The following is a 17826-nucleotide window of genomic DNA, read 5'->3' on the forward strand; positions in this document are numbered from 1 at the left end:
TGTTGTTACCCCATCTGAGTCTCTGGAGAACACTAAGTATGAAATTCACTGTGACTGAAAATACATAATACAGACAATTAAAAGAGTGCACAATTTGCCATCTCAGATTTATTACTCTAATGTAATCATTAACAATCACTTGATTTGGCTTATTAAAATTGCAGATCTAACCTCCTATAATCTCCCATCAAATCACACGAATGACAGAAGTCTAACCTTCTCATTTACAATAACCTATTCTTAACATTTAGGGATTGGAGTTAAAATTTTAAGTCATGACTGCAAGAATGACACACCGAGAAGTATCATAATTCAAACACATTTCCAAACAGCCCAATAGAAAGCCCTACATTCATATACATATCATAAGGCATTTTATGCTGAGGTTGTACATTATCCCAGGAAGCAGTAACTCTGAAAGTAATGTTGGGTCATGGAGGACAAGCAACCGACAGGCTTCTAGGATTGATAAAGATGTTGATGTAACCAGTGTTTATTTGCACAAAGAATAATGGGACATTACCTGCGATTTTGTAATGGTAATGGTTCCCACATTTTAAATATGATATTGGAAATTCAGAGCTAATGCAAAGATATAAACAAAATTTGATATGTAAGATTAGATATTGATATTGATATATAGGTAGCAATGTTCCTATTTTCATTCACATTGGTACAGAAAGACTCATTTGTGATAGCAGAGATTGCTGATGAAGTCAGTGACAATCTTTTGCTGGTTTTGGAAAAGAATAATTGCTTTCACACAAAATATAAATAATGTAAACTAAAATAAATGTAAAGGTCTAGATCCGAATATTATGACATTTAGACTAATGGGTATAGCTCTAATTCATCCATATAAGGCCTCTTCTCCAATTCACCTGTTCAAAGCATTTAAATTAAAACAAACAAACAAACAAAATCTGAATAGAAAGGGAAGGGGGCTAGTTAAAAATAAGGACAGGAAAAAGGACAGAAAGACAGAAATGACAGGACTAAAGTGTAAAAAAATATCTGAATATTCTATGCTAAATATTCTAGGTCAAAGTTGTGATGGAAATGAACATATATTTTGAATTTACCATCTAAGTCTTCCTGGAATAGAAAGCACTAGAGCAGAAACAATCTTTGGAATATGTATTCCTCAAACTAAGAAAATCCACTACAATTTCAGATGTCATGCATTCCGTGTCACAGATATATTTATGGCAGTCTATTATCCAAACAGGCTGTTTGAACTTCAGTCTGTTACAATCTATGACACATTCAATTTTCTGCCTTTGCTGCTTTCCACATCAATGGATTTTATATTGTCTACAAGAGGTTGAGGCATTTTCCTACTGCTCACTTTAGAAGATACAGACAAAAACATGTCCTCACTTCAAACTAATTTTCAAACACTTCTCTTATAATTCAGACTATTTATTTCCATGACTTTTATTTGCATTTCCAGTCTCCCATAAGAGCTGAACAATCTTTTTTCAGGTTTAACGGACTACATAAAAACAGAAGTGAGCTGACAGTTCAGAGATCCAAAAGTGTTTTAAAACAACCCCCAAACTACATTTACAGTTTTTCAGGGAAAACTCCAAAAATAGATTAAATTTTTAACTCAGAAAGGACAAAGAATCACCATACTGCCCATGCAAAGTTTAGCTTTTTCCAAATTTGAAGTCTGCAAGGGATATGTATACATGTATATACAAAACATGTACCGGGGGAGCATTTTGGATTGTGTGGTACTGCTTGTTATAACAAGTCATTCTCTTCCTCTCACTTCCATGATTTTTCGCCTGGTTCACCCAGCATTGTCATTGTGGCTTGGTTTTGTAGCTTCCACTATTTTCATACATAGTTTCTTTCTGTTTCACTAGCAAAATATAAGATAAAGCATGCTTGTATTTCACCAAAAATAAAGTGAAAAAAATATCTAATACATCCTGGCAACCTGCTCTAGGGAACCTGCTTTGGCAGGGGAGTTGGACCTGACAATCTCTTGAGGTCCTTTCCAACCCCTACAGTTCTGTGATTCAACACAAGAAGTGACAGTAGTTTTCATACATCCATCTTTGAAGGCAACTTTTTATCTGGCTAGTTCAAAGATTTTATACTTTTAAATAACACCAGATAGTTTATAACTAAGTGCTCTTTTAATAAAAAGTATTTTGAGGACATTCATGATAACTGGTGGATGAATTCCTAAGCTTTTGGGATCAAAAGGAATGGCTGCAGCCTACACTTCAGACTGGTCTGCAGAAAAAATGAGAAAGTAATCATGGAATACCTCTGGGTATAACCCGCATTTTGGAAACTGAAAACCACCGACATTTCTTAAATAGTGATCTTTACCAGAACATTGGATATATACTCACATTTTTTTAATAAAATCTATAGAAATACAAATTAGTGCTTTTCATAAAAATTATCAGTCCATGGTGCCATGCATTAAGTAAGTCTTCCATGGCTAGTCTTCTTTGTTTTTGCAGTTCAGCCCTTGTTCTGTTCCTGAAGCTAACTGGTTTCAACAATAATATAAATGACCACAGCGAGCACAGAGGTGTTTGCACAATACAGACCTAGACTATATAACACAGTGTGGTGGTTTTACCATGCTGGGCAGCTAAACCCCACAACTGCTCTCTCACTCCCCCTCTTTTTAGATGAGGAGGGGGAGAAGTAAAGCAAAGAACAACTCATGGGTTGAGATAAGGATAATTTAATTAAAGGGAAATAATAATAATAATTAAATAAAGATTATTATGAACTAAACAATTTAACTAAAGGGAAATAAAAAGGGAAAGGGGAAAAGGGAGGGGGAAAGGGAAAATAAAAAGAAGGGAGGAAAACAAACAAATAAAATAAACGAAGGCTATGTGGAAGTGCAGAGGAAAGAAATTACTCTCTACTTCCCACAAATGAGCAATGATTGACCACGTCCTTGAAGCAGGGCCTCAACGCATGTAGCCGGTATTCGGGAGGAGGACCGACGTTTTCCCAACGAGAGCCCACCCCTCCCCTCTTCTTCCTGTTTCCACCTTTTATTGCTGAGTGTGACATCACATGGTATGGAATATCCCTTTGGTTGGTTTAGGTCAGCTGCCCTAGTGATGTTTCTCTCCTCACTTTTTGCCCACCCCCTAGGAGGGTTAGAGAGAGGCCCGATGCTGTGCCACTGCTGCTCAGCAGTAGACACAACACTGGTGTGGTAACGCTGCTGTTCCAGCTACAAGTACAGAGTACGGCACTGTATGGGCTGCTGCCGGGAAAGTTAACATTCCAGCCAGACCCAGTACACACACTAATATTACTATAATGTAGTAATCTCCCTAATCAAGAGCATTGGACAGCCAAAAAATGTTCTTATTGTTGATGGCTCATCCCTGCAAGTGTTTAAGGACAGGTTGGATTGTGCTTTGAGCAACCTTGTCTAATGAAAAGTGTCCATACCCACGGCAGGGGGGTTGGAACTAGGTGATCTTTAGTGTCCCTTCCAACCCAAACCATTCTGTGATTATGGTATAACTTCCTAGAATCACATCTGTGCTGACAATATTTATACTGTTGGCACAGAAAGAGTAGCAGTCGGTAGGTGTTTCACTAGAAACTAAAGAAAGCCTTGGCTGTCTTCCAGTTTGCTTTTTTTTCCCTTCACTTACTCCTGTCAACATCTCCCTTGCTCCTAGTGGAAAATCAGATGCAAAGGCAGAACAAAAATAGTACCATGTCCTGCATCATATTAATCGCTGATTCTCATAAATCTCCCAATTTACTGTACTTCCTAAAACAAGTCCAGAGTGCTTTCACAAGAATATTTTCAGAGGGATTTCTCAGTCTGGGTCCTTCTTCTGATCAGATTTACCTAAGAATGGAAAAATCTTCTCTGGAACAGCAGAGCTGACTGAGGGAAGACAAAATCCTTCTTTCTTCCTTCAGTTTGTCTTATTCTGTGTCAAGACACTGAAGCTTGAGACTGGGGAGCCTCCATTTACCTGCCCTGGCGAGTGGTAGTAGCAAGAGCTTAGTACTGATCACTGTCACTGATTCAGGGAATGTGCTATGCCAGTGCTTCACAGGATAAACATTGATGTGTTTGGTTGTTACATATATGGCATAACACATATATGACACAGGTGAGGAATGGGAAATGGATAATCTTAGAAAAGGACCTCAAGACACTGACCAGTTCCTCTCCCAGCACAGACATTTTGATCATGCATGCCCACTGTCATGCAGTCAGATTCTGGTCTAGTCTTCCAAACTGCTGGTTATAAGTATCCCACTACCGTTCCAGAGAGTTTCTTTCAGAATTTCATTGCACTTTGAAGTATAGCAAGTTCTTTCTAATAACCCAAGTCTCCCTTTCTGGAAGTGCAACCAAAGTTTCTAGGCAAGTATGAAAACCAACCCCTAAATGACAACCTTCTTCTTTTCTGTCTGAATTGACAACTGTGTTGTTTCAGATGTCTTTCATGATGTCATAGCATCATAGTGACTCCCTGCAGCTTCTAAAATTGAGAGACAATAAAACACATTTTATAATGTTCCCCTATAAGCTTAATCATTGATCTGCATGTATGATGCTGAAAAAGAGGAAAAATGTTTTCCAAGTTTCTAATTTACTAGTCCAATTCTTAGGCTAACCAAATCGTCTAATGGAATTTAGAAGAATTTAGGTCTTTTGTATTTTTTACCAAGTCCATATCTGTGTACTCAAGTGGTAACAACTAGTTTATGAATGATTACTACAAGTTCTTACTTTCAGAATTCCTGATGATCAAAATAATTGCAGAACAACCTTCATCTACCATTTCTCATGTGTTATTGTAATCTAATTATTCAATTAGTTTAGCCTTTTTTTTTTCTCTCTCTCTGAGAAGAGCTTTATTCTGATTGTTTTCTTTATTTGAAGATGTTTGCCAAATATTCAGATTTCTACATCTGGTCTTCCTAAAATATTGACTTCAAGCCTGCTTCTGCACCAAGAGAAGGCATTGGAAGCTTTAATCAAGAGGATAATGCTTACTGGCTATCTGTGGGGTATAATCACCTGCATCACAATAGTTTTGCTCCCTAATTAGTTAAATTAACTTCTATGACTATGAGAAGATGGGAAAAATCAAAGGCTTTTCAGAAGAGGTAGCTTAGATGCTGCCATCATTAATGTCCCCATGAATACACTAAAGAAGTTGAGATTTTTGCTTTTCAGATGCCTTCTTGGGGGCAAATCATTTACAAGAATGTTTGTATACAACTAATTTAAAGGGTGTTGAGCAGTATTGAAAGACTTTCACGGCTTTTACTAAAGGAAATAATCACCCCATGAAGCTTATTTCAAACAAAGAGTTCCATATTCAGCAGTAACTAATGAAGACTGTTTTTCTATACAGCCACATGCGCAGCAGTTGGATTATGGAGTCAGATTATCATTTTACAAAGTTGTTGATGATTTTCATTATGGACCCCTTAGTGTTTAATAATATAGCTAAGTTCGTGTCTTACTGGGACACTATTACAGTGACTCTCCTCTCCATACCACATTATTTTTTATGGAATCAGTAAGAGAGAGTAAATCTTTAAAACAATTACTCTTGTATTAATTTGGTATAAGCAAGTAGGTTTGGAAGTTATCCTGTGGTAGAATGAATGCAAGTAGAGACATTGCTTCTTCAAGAAAACCACCTAAGAACTGTAGCCTCCTCTTAGCACTTCATCGGTATATGTTTTATAAAATACAGGTTTTCTATGAAGTATTTTTAATCTGAAATGTAATATTGTTCTTAAGGAAGCAACAGATGGTTGGCCAAGGTGAGATCTGCATTTATGTTTAGTTCCTCTCCAGCCTTTATTTAACAAGGCATCCATGGCACAGGGCAACCAAAAGAAGGTGTGGGATCCAGAAGTCTCTGATGAAGAAGTACACCAGACACACATTGCTTGCTTAATGCAAGCTTCTCATTTCTTTAGGCCCAAGTCCTCTTCTTCTGCTGTATTTCAGCCAAAGACATCTAGTCTGCATAATAAAAGGAAGAATTTGTTTCATTTGTTTCTGAGGCACACTCAGAACCCTATATTAAAATGGAGCACTTCAAAGTACCATCCTGATTTGTTTTAAGGAAAAGATACAAATGGATTTGGCAGAGGAAAAAAAAAAAAAAAAAAAAAAGAGAGAGAGAAAGAACAGAGGCTACATGACCCTCTCCGCGTAATATTATTGATCAAAATGAAAGTATTAAATCTTTGTTGTTCTGGCAAAATTCCATGTTAATAGCAGTTCTATAAATACACAGAAGGCCCAGATGGAGACCTGTGGATAAGTTGCTGGAAACAGAAAGATTGCTTCTTTCATTTGTATGACAGTCCCAAACTGTAGCTTCAACATATAAGAAATACAGAGGGAGATGTGACAACTGGGAAAAGGCAAATATTGTCATCCATTTTTTAAAAAAAAGGCTGGAGGGTCAGTTCAGGGAACCATATGCCCATCATGCTCACTTTGGTTCTCAGGGAAATCACAGAGCAAGTCCTCTTGGAGTACATTTCTGGGTACAAGAAGGAGAAGGTGACTGGGAACAGTGAACATGGATCTACCAAGGATATATCATGCCCAACAAACCTGCTTTCCTTTTATGATGAAATGACTGGACATGTGGGTGAAGGATGAGTTATGGATGTAATCCTTCAGCAAGGATTTCACCACTGTTTCCCACAAGATTCTTGTATCCAAGTTAAAATGATATGATCTGAGTGAGTGAGCAACTATACAAATAAAAAAAAGGTTGGATGATTAGGCTCAGAAGGTAGTCGTCAATGAGTCATACTCTACCTGGAGATGAGTAACAACTGGAGTACCACAGAAGTCTATCCTAGGACCTGTTTAACATCTCTGTTAAGGATCTTGGACAGGTGACAAGGTTCAGTTTCATTAAATTTGCAGGTGTAATCAAAGTGAGCGGAACAGTTGATACCTTCAAGAGAAGGGACCATCCAAAGGGACCTGGGCAGATTGAAACCAACAGTAACCTCACACAATTCAGCAATGACAAATGCTATTATTCTATGGCTCTACATTTTTTTTTTCCTGAATATAATGCTCTCTTCTTAAGAGCTTTTCAATTTTATTACTAGAACTCAGTCATTAGAGAGCAAGTCTTACGAGGAGTGGCTGAGGGAGCTGGAGTTGTTTAGCTTGGAGAAAAGGAGGCTCAGGAGAGACCTTATTGTACTTTGCAATTACCTTAAAGGAGGTTGTAGAGAGGTGTGGATAGGGTTCTTCTCCCAAACAACAAGTGATAAGATGAGGGGAAATGGCCTCAAGTTGCAGCAGGGGAGGTTTATGTTGGATGTTAGGAGAAATTTATGTACTGAAAGGGCTGTGTGACATTGGAATAGGCTGCTCAGGGAAGTGGTTGAGTCACCGCCCCCAAAGGTCTTCAAGAAATGTGTAGATGTACAACTTAGTAGCATGGCTTAGTGGTGGACTTGTCAGTACTAGGTTAAAAGTTGGACTAAATAAAAGTTTTTTAAGAAGTAACTTGTCAACTGACATAACCAGATGATCTTGAGGGTTTTTTCCAACCTTTATAATGCTGATTCTACAATGTGCCACCAAAATGATTAGTCTGATATTGTAGTGTGCACTTGCAGCTTAGAAGGCCAACAGCATCTAAAGAAGAGTGGCCTGCAGGTTAAGGGAGATGACTGTCCTCCTCTACTCTGCCCTTGTGAGGCTCCACTTGGAGTCCACTTGGAGTCCAGTCAGGAGCCCCTAGCACAAGAAGGATGTTCAGAGGTGGGCTACAAAGTTGATCAGAGGGCTGAAGCACCTCTCCTAAGAAGAAAGGCTGAGAGAGCTGGGGATGTCGAGCCTAAAGAAGAGAAGGCTCCAGGGTGACCTCATTGCAGTTTTTAATACTTAAAGTGGACTTATAAAAAAGATGCAGAGCAACTTTTTGCTCAGGCAGACAATAACAGGACAAAGGTGAGTGGTTTTAAATTAAAAGAGTGGGAGATTTAGATGTTAGGAGGAAATTCTTCACTCTGGGGGTGGTTAGGCACTGGAACAGGTTGCCCAGAGAAGCTGTGGATGCTCCATCCATGGAGCTGTTCAAGGCCAGGTTGGACAAGGCCCTGGGCAACCTGATCTAGTGGGTGGTATCCCTGCCCATGGCAGGGGGGTTGGAACTAGATGATCTTTAAGATCCCTTCCAACCCAAGCTGTTCTATGATTCTCTGACTCAGATCTAAGTTTGAAGAATACTTAAGAAAACTGGACATATATAACTGCATGGGCCCTGGTGGGATGCAGCCACATTGCTGAAGTAGTTGGCTGATGTCACTGTGAGGCCATTCTTGAAAATCTTTGAAAAATCATGGAAATTGGGAGAGCTGTCTGAGAAATGCAGAAAAACAAATGTCACTGTCTTCAAAAAAGGCAAGAGAGGGGCTTGAGGAACTACAGACTAATCAGCCTCACCTCACTCCCTGGAAAGGTGATAGAGCATATAATACTGGAAACCATTTCCAGGCATGTGAAGGACACAAAGGTGACTAGGAGCAGTCAGCATGGATACACAGAGGGGAAGTCATGCTTGACCAATCTGATAAGCTTATATAACAAAATGACTGGTTTGGTAAATGAGTGTAGAGCAGTGGATACTGTCTACTAGGACTTCAGTAATACTGTCTCCCATAAAATCCTCATAGGAAAGCTGATGAAGTATGGCTTGGATGGGCAGACAGTAAAGTGGATTAAAAACTGGGTGTATGACTGGGACCAGATGGTGGTGAGCAGTGGCACAAGGTCTGCTTGGAGGCCAGTAACTAGCAGAGTATGCCAGAAGCCAATAATGGATCCAATCCCATTCAACATCTTCATTAATGATCTGGATGATGGGAATAGAGGTGTATACCCTCAGTAATTGTGCAGATGGCCCGAAACTGTGAAGAGAAACAGGCTGCACCTGGGGAGGAATAACCCCAAGCACCAGTACAGGCTGGAGGCTACCCATCAGGAAAGCAGCATGATAGAAAAGTACCTTGGCTGTACCAACAGTAAGCCAACAATGTGTCTTTGTGCCAACAATTGTTGCCGCAAAGACAGCTAATGGTATCCTGGGCTGCATTAGGCAAAGAGTTGTCAGCAGGTCAAAGGAAGTGATCCTTCCCCTCTACTCAGCCCTGGTGAGGCCACATCTGGGGTACTGTGTCCAGTTCTGGGCTCCTCAGAACAAGAGAGGCATGGACATACTGGAAAGTCTAATGAAGGGACATGAAGGTGTTTAAAGGACTAGAGAACCTCTCATGACTGAAGGCTGAGAGAGATGAGACTGTTCAACCCAGAGAAGGCTCGGGGGGGATCTTGTCAATGTATATAACTACATGAAGGTAGAGTAGAAAGATGAAGGCAGGCTCTTCAGTGGTGCCCAGTGACAGGAAAAGAGGCAGTGGGCACAAACTAAAACATAGAAGGATCTGTCTGAACATCAGGAAACTGAGGACTGGCACCCAGAGAGGTTGTGGAGTCTCTCTCCTTGAAGATCTCCAAAAGCCGCCTGGAGATGGTCCTGTGCAACCTGCTGCAGGTTGCCTTGCTTGAGCGAGGGGGTTGGACAAGACAACCCACAGAGATCTCTTCTTGTGCTATCCTGCCAGCCAGCACGCTCCACCAGGGGGTGCACCAGGCGCTGGGAGGGGCACAGTCAGGACAGACAGCCCAGGCTGACCAAAGGGATATCCCATACCGTGTGGTGTCATGCTCAGCAATAAAAGCTGGGGGAAAGAAGGAGGAAAGTGGGGACATTCAGAGAGGTGGTGTTTGTCTCCCCAAACAACCATCATGTGTGATGAGCCCTCTTTTCCTAGGAATGGAAAACTTGTGTGTCGATGGGAAGTTGCAAAGGTATTCCTTATTTGCACATGCGGCTTTTGCTTTACCTAGTGATCTGTCCTTAACTCATCCCATGAGTTCTCATACTTTTACCTTTCCGATTCTCTCCCTCATCCCACCTGGGGAGCGTGAGTGAGCAGCTCTGCCTTTGAATGAACTACGATCCCCTCTCTTGCCCTTTTTGAATGTGTACACATTCGCACACTCAAGAAAGATCCTGAAAATTAAATTAAATATTAACTTTACTTCAGTAGAAATCTGGGAGAAGGGCAGTAAGAGCATCTTTCCAGACTATGAAAGTTCTCTTCAGGAATCAGAAATCAGAACTGAACAGGAATTTGAATGACAAAAGAAATAGAAAACTCTACAATCAAAACCACTGCTGCTATTGCAGTGGATACATATGGGAACTTAGAGGTAATCCTACCATGACTTCTCCCCCCTGTGAGCACGTACACAGTTTGTGGACTTTAATATCACCATATGAATTCTGCATCTTGGCCCCCTGTCTCTTATGAACAAGTGGCATTGCCAAAACTATCTGACTGCTACTTAAAAGCTTCAGGATGCATTTGGCTCAGTGAAATTTACAGCCTGTATTAGAACAGAGCCCAGAAGCAGTATTACAGATTTCTAATCAGCACATATTCTCTAGCAATGAGCATATTATAAAAATCTACAGCTAGATAAAGTAATTCTAAAAATGGACTGCCAAAGATAAAGGTGTAGATACTCCTACTGAGCTGAGTGAATGCATTTGAAAAGAGTCAGTATTTCACTGGGACGCATTAACCTGTATAGAACATTAGCAGTAAGTTTCAATTCTGTATGTGTTTAAGCATAGATCTAATTTTAGTTCAATGTGGCTATTCTTCCTGAAGTCATGGAATCAAGGGAAATAACTCTGGAGAGGACTGGATATTTCACTGTACCACCCTGAAGTACAAACATACAGTGACACAATTCTGAGTACCTTTGCACTGGTCTCTGTTCCATAGGAATACCCTGAGCTTTCATGTGTAAGGCCTAGTGTACAATGAGGGAAAAAAAAATGTCTGGGCTAAAAGAAGCTAACAAAATATTCTTAGCAATCCTAAAAGCCATATAGAGGACTGGTTGATATACTGGTTTTCTACTGATCTACCCATCAGTAGAAAAAAAAAGTTTATAATAGCTCCCTGCAAACTAATACTATTCCAGGAAAAACTTGCTTTTTTTTTCAATATCACTATATCTCTGCAGGAGCGGGCATTGCATGAGAATATCACCTAGAATATTGCCTGTTTTTTAATGTTTGCATTTTTCCTGTAGAAATCTGACCTGTGATATATTTCAACAATGTGCATCAGGAAAAAAAATAATAAAATAACATCAGCTTTCTGTTCTGCTACAGTTCTTGGCCTATAAATCAACTTAACAAACAAACAAACAAACAAAAAGTTATCTCTGCTTTGAATTATACTTACTGTGGAAAATTGTGGGGAAAAAAAAAAAAAGATTCTTTAATAAAGATTACACATGACTATTTCTATTGGGACTTAATTGAAGTTGAGTTTTCCAAAAAGCATTGGTGTTATATATGCCATTTTTCAGTAAAACCCACCTAGTAATGATCCTTGAAACTATGAACTCACTTTTACTTGTCCTGTCATGGTGGTGATGCCAGTCACACTTCTGATGAGGTACTGTCCCTGCAAGGTGCCTCTGCTTCTCTTTCTCACTAGGAGGCAAATTGGAGAATATTTTCTTGTTCCACCCAACAGCTATATTCTGGGTGACTAATTGGTTAGAAATGCTTACAGGGAATAGAAGTGCAAGTAAAACAAACAAACAAACAAAAAATTGCATTTAAGCCTGTGCAAAAATTACAAGATTAGGAGGAGACATGGAAAAAAAAATCAAATAAAGACAGTGATAAAATGGAAATGTAAACCTTATTTCAGCTAGATTAAGGAGATAAAGTTCACATTATCAGTATTTACATGCAAACTACAACAGAAGTAAATTCTGACAGCACCCTCTTCTGCCTTGCATACAAAGATCTGATGTTTGTTCAACAGCCTGCAATGTTTGAAACAAGATGTTCCACAGCAAGGACTGCAGGACGCTGGAGACAGAGCTTGTCAAGTCCAGCAGTGGAGGGAAGCGTGAAGATCCTAGCTTTTGATGGTTTGCTGGATTCACTTTACACTAATCTTTTTAACTACTTGGCAATTTCACTGCTGAAAGCCTCTTGTGTCTGCAAAAGCAGAGTGTGCGAATGGAAAGAACTCGTGTTGGGGTGATGCCAAGCTTGCAAACCGGGTTTGGAATTGTCTGCACAGCACCAAGTGGCATAGTTTCACTTATGTATAGCACTCTGGTAAGCAGCTGAGTCAAGACATGCTGTCTCACGGCTTCTCTCTTCTTCTGTTCCAAGCACTGTGAATATTGTCCAAGCTACAACTAATGCGGAAATTCACAGTCTGGTGCTCTTCTTCAGTGCTATTATCATATTCATAGCTTTTTCTAAAGCCTTGAGATTTGCCATTATGTACACACAGGGTGGTTTTGGTACTGCACACAGTGAATTCAATGTGATCACAAGAGTAGTCCTGATCCAATGCCACTCTATTGCTATAGGTTAGAATTTGAAAAAGGGATGCAGATTCCTACTAAGATTTTTCAGAAGTTGTGTGTTTCCTAACTGTCAATGAAACACTAGGAACTGTAAATCTACTGACATGGTCAATTACTTGCTTTCGTCCTAGGAACTGTAAATCTACTGAAAAGAATTATAAATCTGATTTACAGTAGTTCATTTACTCACTTTGGTGCTCCTCTACTTTCTGAACTCAAGGACTTTTAAAATTTAGCCCCAGGTCAATTACAATTTACCATGAAACAATGTGCATAAAACCTAAAAACCTAAAACCATTTGTACTTCCCCACTGACTTACATACACAGTCTGGAAGCACAGCCCATTTGAAACTACAAGCCTCAGTAAAATTTGTTACTTCAATTCAGCTCTTAATTTGCGGTAGCTTTTATTTCCTCAGATATGGTAAACCACTGTTCATCTCCTGCCTGACCATTCAGTAACAACATTTGTCAGCTTTGTACTTATGCCATTACTTCCAATTTATTTGACTGGTTAATTCTAATTGCACCCCAGTAGAAACCATTTATAATTCACTCCTCTGAAAAACTCCATAAAATCTAAAACAAAACCAGGGCATTTGAACTTCCTACTCAGACCCAGAGTCTGGAACTGCTTCAGCTGCCATTTCAGTGCCTCTAATCTCTTAAAGTGTAATTGCTTTTATTACATCAGTATGGACCTTACTGGCTGCCACTCTTTTTAACCTATTTCTTTCAACAATCACATTTAACCTCTGTCAGCAAGCGTGGATTATTAGTTGAAAGCAAGGGCATAGGCAGCACATTATGAAGAGAACTGTAATGGGGAGAACAAGAAAAATCACTTGCGGTAGGGGTTTTGAAAGTATTTTTTATCCTTTGCCTAGGAATGCACAGCCACACACAGCCATGCCCGCTTCCCTGTGGGGAAAAACGACAGTGACTCCAGGATTTTACAAAAGGAGCTTTAGATTTCTAATCTGACTTTAAATCCAGCTGCTGGGAACTAACTCCTAAATTGTGATCGTCCTCATCATCTGTGTGAGGGGTACCTGCCCAACGAGTGAGCTCTCTTCTTGCCTTACCCAGCCAGCACAGAGGGAGATGACTGCTGTCACCCACGGCTCCAGGACTCTACAGGCAAGAATGCAACAAGTGTGAACAGACAGCAACAAGAAACAGGAGGCTGCTATATGTACACTTTGCTGATTCAGACTCACTGCGAAGGCTTTATTTCATAAATGTAGCACAAAGTTATTCTCCAAGCCACCCTCAGCTTTCCTGCAGATACAAAACTCTTAGCTGTCTATAGATTCTGACCCCATTCAGTAAACATGACCGTTTACACCAACTCCTCCAGGCAGAATCCCCTCATTACCGAAGTGGCACAGGAACAGCATGCCTTGTCTTATGTTGTCTTCTCACTGTCACCGAGATGTGGAAAAATCTCCAGCAAAGATGTGTCCCCAGCACTACAGAACATAGCAACCCCACAAGCAGTTCAAGTAAGCTTCCTTGAAATGATGGATAAGTGATAAAAAAAGAACAGGCCTGCTTCAGTTTAAGAACAGTTTATACTGATAGAATATAGGAGCAGGCTTAAGCTGACTTTCACACTCCCATTCTAGTTTGTATCAGTCATAAACCAAAATGTGTTCATACAAGCAATGACCTTGCTTTAACTAGAACATGCTCGAAATAAACACACCCTAATTTGAGTTGCATGGTGTGATAACTTTATGCACGTCTCAGTGATGGATAGAGATTTTTTAATAGGGACTGTAGTGACAGGACAAGGAAGAATGGTTTAAAACTAAAAGAGGGCAGATTTAGATTAGGTATAGGGAAGAAACTCAGAGGGTGGTGAGGCCCAGGTACTCAGAGAAGCTGTGGATATCCCATCCCTGGAAGTGTTCAAGGCCTGGTTAGATGAGGTTTTGAGCAACCTGGTCTACTAGGAGGTGTTCCTGTCCATGGTAGGGTTGGTGGAACTAGATGGTCTTAAAAGTTCCTTTCAACCCAACCCATTCTGTGATTATATAACTTTATGATTTACAGACAGATATTCAGCAATGCCAGCAGAAGACCATCATTGTCATCTACTGATCTGATATCCCCAAACCAAAAGAAAAAATACTAAAAACTCTCTTCTATGTTTAGGAACATACTACAAGCCGAGGGGACATTGAGAACTTTTTCTCTGGCACCAGTGGTGGTGAAAGAGTTCAATAAGCTACTGAATATTTCTTTTTAACAGATGCGAGGTCAACAGAGATGTCATGACTGTATTTCCATTTTTAAATACAAGGTCATAGTTTGGCAGGGTACTGGGAGGAGGAGGGCTAGTTTTATTTATTTATTTATATTAAAATCCCACTGCCTCACTTGGACACAGTACCCTAAACACTAAACAAGGACTTCAAAAATAGATTATGGTGAGCTTGCAGTTCAGTCTGTTTCCTAGCAAATGGGAGAGAGAAGAACTATCCTGGGTAAAAAATCTGTCTTAAAAACATCATAAAAAATCATTTGTTATATCTGTGTTTGTAAGTTTTAACTTAATTGGTTTATCACAAGGTGTTATTGGAAGGCTGATTGTCATTTGTAAACTGTTAATGGAAAGCAAATCTCATGTATTACTTCCCTCTATCAACAGAGAGCAGCTAGAATTGGAAACTTTGCATAAAAATAAGTAGTTAGACCAACTGAAGAAGCACGTTGACAGATCAACTAAACAGATTGTATGGCTGCAGGAGACAGATGTATTACATGTAAAAGAATCTGAGCATTGGAAATGTCTTGGGGCTAGCTTGGCAACATGTTTTCTTGCTGAGAATATTCTACAAGACTGATTCTAGTTATTGTGCCTGAGAAGCACATATGAAATTCAGCTTAAGTAAACAGGAAACTTGTTTTGTTAAATTCAATTACAGAATTACAGAATTTCTAGGTTGGAAGAGACCTCAAGATCATCGAGTACAACCTCTGACCTAACACTAACAGTCCCCAGTAAACCATATCCCTAAGCTCTACATCTAAACGTCTTTTGAAGACTTCCAGGGATGGTGACTCCACCACCTCCCTGGGCAGCCTGTTCCAGTGCCTCACAACCCTTTCAGTAAAGAAGTTCTTCCTAACATCCAACCTAAAACTCCCCTGGCGCAAATTAAGCCCATTCCCCCTCGTCCTGTCACCAGGCACGTGGGAGAACAGGCCAACCCCCACCTCACTACAGCCTCCTTTAAGGTACCTGTAGAGAGCAATAAGGTCACCCCTGAGCCTCCTTTTCTCCAGGCTGAACAAGCCCAGTTCCCTCAGCCGCTCCTCATAGGACTTGTTCTCCAGGCCCCTCACCAGCTTCATCGCCCTTCTCTGGACCCGCTCAAGCACCTCGATGTCCTTCTTGTAGCGAGGGGCCCAAAACTGAACACAGTACTTGAGGTGCGGCCTCACCAGAGCCGAGTACAGGGGGACAAGGTTCTATGTCTATCTCTGTTCATGCCAAACACCATATTTTTAATAAATGAATACTCAATGTTACCCTGACACGTTATGCAGAATTAAATCAAGATGAGTTGGGTAGTTACTGCATTAGACTGCACTAGCAGTCTTTGCTGAGGACTTCAAAGTTCTTTTACTTAGCATACCATACATTTTTTTTTTCCTAAGAAGACTCTCTCATGCAAGTTTCTCCTTGTGCAGAAAAAAAAAAAAAGAAAAAAAAAAGTGTCATATGGTAGATCATATTGCTGTCACTTTCCTGGAAGCAGCTCAGACTTTTTGGCAATAGGCGCACTACAATGATATGAATAGTAGTTAATTGAGCACAGTTCGGAGAGTTATGTAAGTGGCATGTTATACATTCACCCATAGGGAGAACTCTAACAGCCATGTTCATTAGCAACAGTTAATGGGTTGAGTTAGGCATTCTAATCTCTTTGCCCAAACTGTAGTGACTATTCCACCCAAGTGGTAGCATTAGCCTATTGAAAATCCTTTTCACAGAAAAAGAAATTGTATTGAAATATTCTTAGTACATGGATTCAGTAAGTCTGAAAACAAATACACATTTATTTTTTAAATTCTGTAAAAATTTTTGATAGTAAAAAATATCCCAGGTAGTGATACAAAGCAGTGATACAAAGGTTTTAATTGAGAAGGAAAGAGACTGACTTTCCTGGATCCCCATTCCACTTTCCCTTGAACACCTAAACTTCCTCTACTAAGGTGCATGATGATGTATGTATATGAGCATGGTAAAATGATGCTGTAATATAAAACTACTTCATTATAGATTATGAATAAAACCAAACAGAAAAGCTGCATAAGACAAGGTATCAGGGAGGATCAATCTCAGTTATTATATAAAACTATTATCAAATAGTTTTATTAACCATACAAAAAATAGGTGCCACCACCAAAAAGAAATAATTATTTTAAAAAGAATTATAACATTTTCAGGTGCCATGGGAGTGGCTTTAAGCAGTTACAGGACAGAATGAGAATTTAAAATTAAATTTTAAATTAATTTTAAACTAAAAAAATGGAGAATGTGCAGGAGGAAAACTAGATGAAATTTGATACAACGTATGTAATTTTCCATATGTAGGTCATTGTCTTCAGCTACACAAGCAAAAAGGGTACCTGAAAATATCCTTCTGCTTTATACGACAGTGGTAAGGCCTCAGCTATAAAATGAATCTGAGACCTACTTTCAAGCATGAAACCAGGATTGGCACAGACTGTCATGAAGTTAAAAGGCAACACAGAGTATGATCACAGAAGTAAAAGATCTCAAATTCCTGGGAAAGACTGAATGAACTGTTGAATTAGAGACATTAATCTGAAAAATAAGAGACTCAACAAAACCTCATAGTCTTCAAATATGCAAAAGGTTCATGCACTCTGTTCTCCATATTTGCAATGACTAATGCAGGAACGGGGTATTTGGGTTCCTAAGAGCATGGAGTATGAAGTACTGGAGTGTGAATAGTCTAGGGAATCTCCATCCTTGCATGTATAAAAATTGATAAAACAAGTAATGATATGGTGAGCAGGAAGATGGGCTAGCTCTCTCAATTCCAGACTTTTGATTTGATGTCGCATGGGTTAGCAATGAAGGGGAGGTTTACCGGCCTACTGAGCATAGGATGCAAGCATAAAGACAAAAGAAATCATAGGGAAATGAATAGTTGTCTCAAAGAGCCTCCTACATCGCATCACTATCTTTACAGCCTCTAGCAACACTAACATTGACTATCTTCTTGCATGCAGTTCTGTGATCACAGAACAAAAAACATCTCCCCAAAACTTCCTGGCC

General features: G+C 39.6%; 1 protein-coding gene and 1 long non-coding RNA gene across 5 annotated transcripts in view; both read right to left on the reverse strand.

Annotated features, from left to right (window-relative positions):
- Nucleotides 1-17826, reverse strand: part of GABRG3 (gamma-aminobutyric acid type A receptor subunit gamma3) — a 333357-nt gene that overhangs the window by 243443 nt on the left and 72088 nt on the right. The gene's annotated exons all lie outside the window — the stretch shown is intronic.
- On the reverse strand, nt 5314-13869 carry LOC140001472 (uncharacterized). The gene is made up of 3 exons (XR_011806705.1): nt 13592-13869; nt 11521-11606; nt 5314-6010 (listed from the first exon to the last, which is right to left on the reverse strand). It is a non-coding gene; the product is annotated as an uncharacterized lncRNA (long non-coding RNA).

Source organism: Anas platyrhynchos, chromosome 1 (assembly GCF_047663525.1).
Source record: "Anas platyrhynchos isolate ZD024472 breed Pekin duck chromosome 1, IASCAAS_PekinDuck_T2T, whole genome shotgun sequence".
Lineage (NCBI taxonomy): Eukaryota > Metazoa > Chordata > Aves > Anseriformes > Anatidae > Anas > Anas platyrhynchos.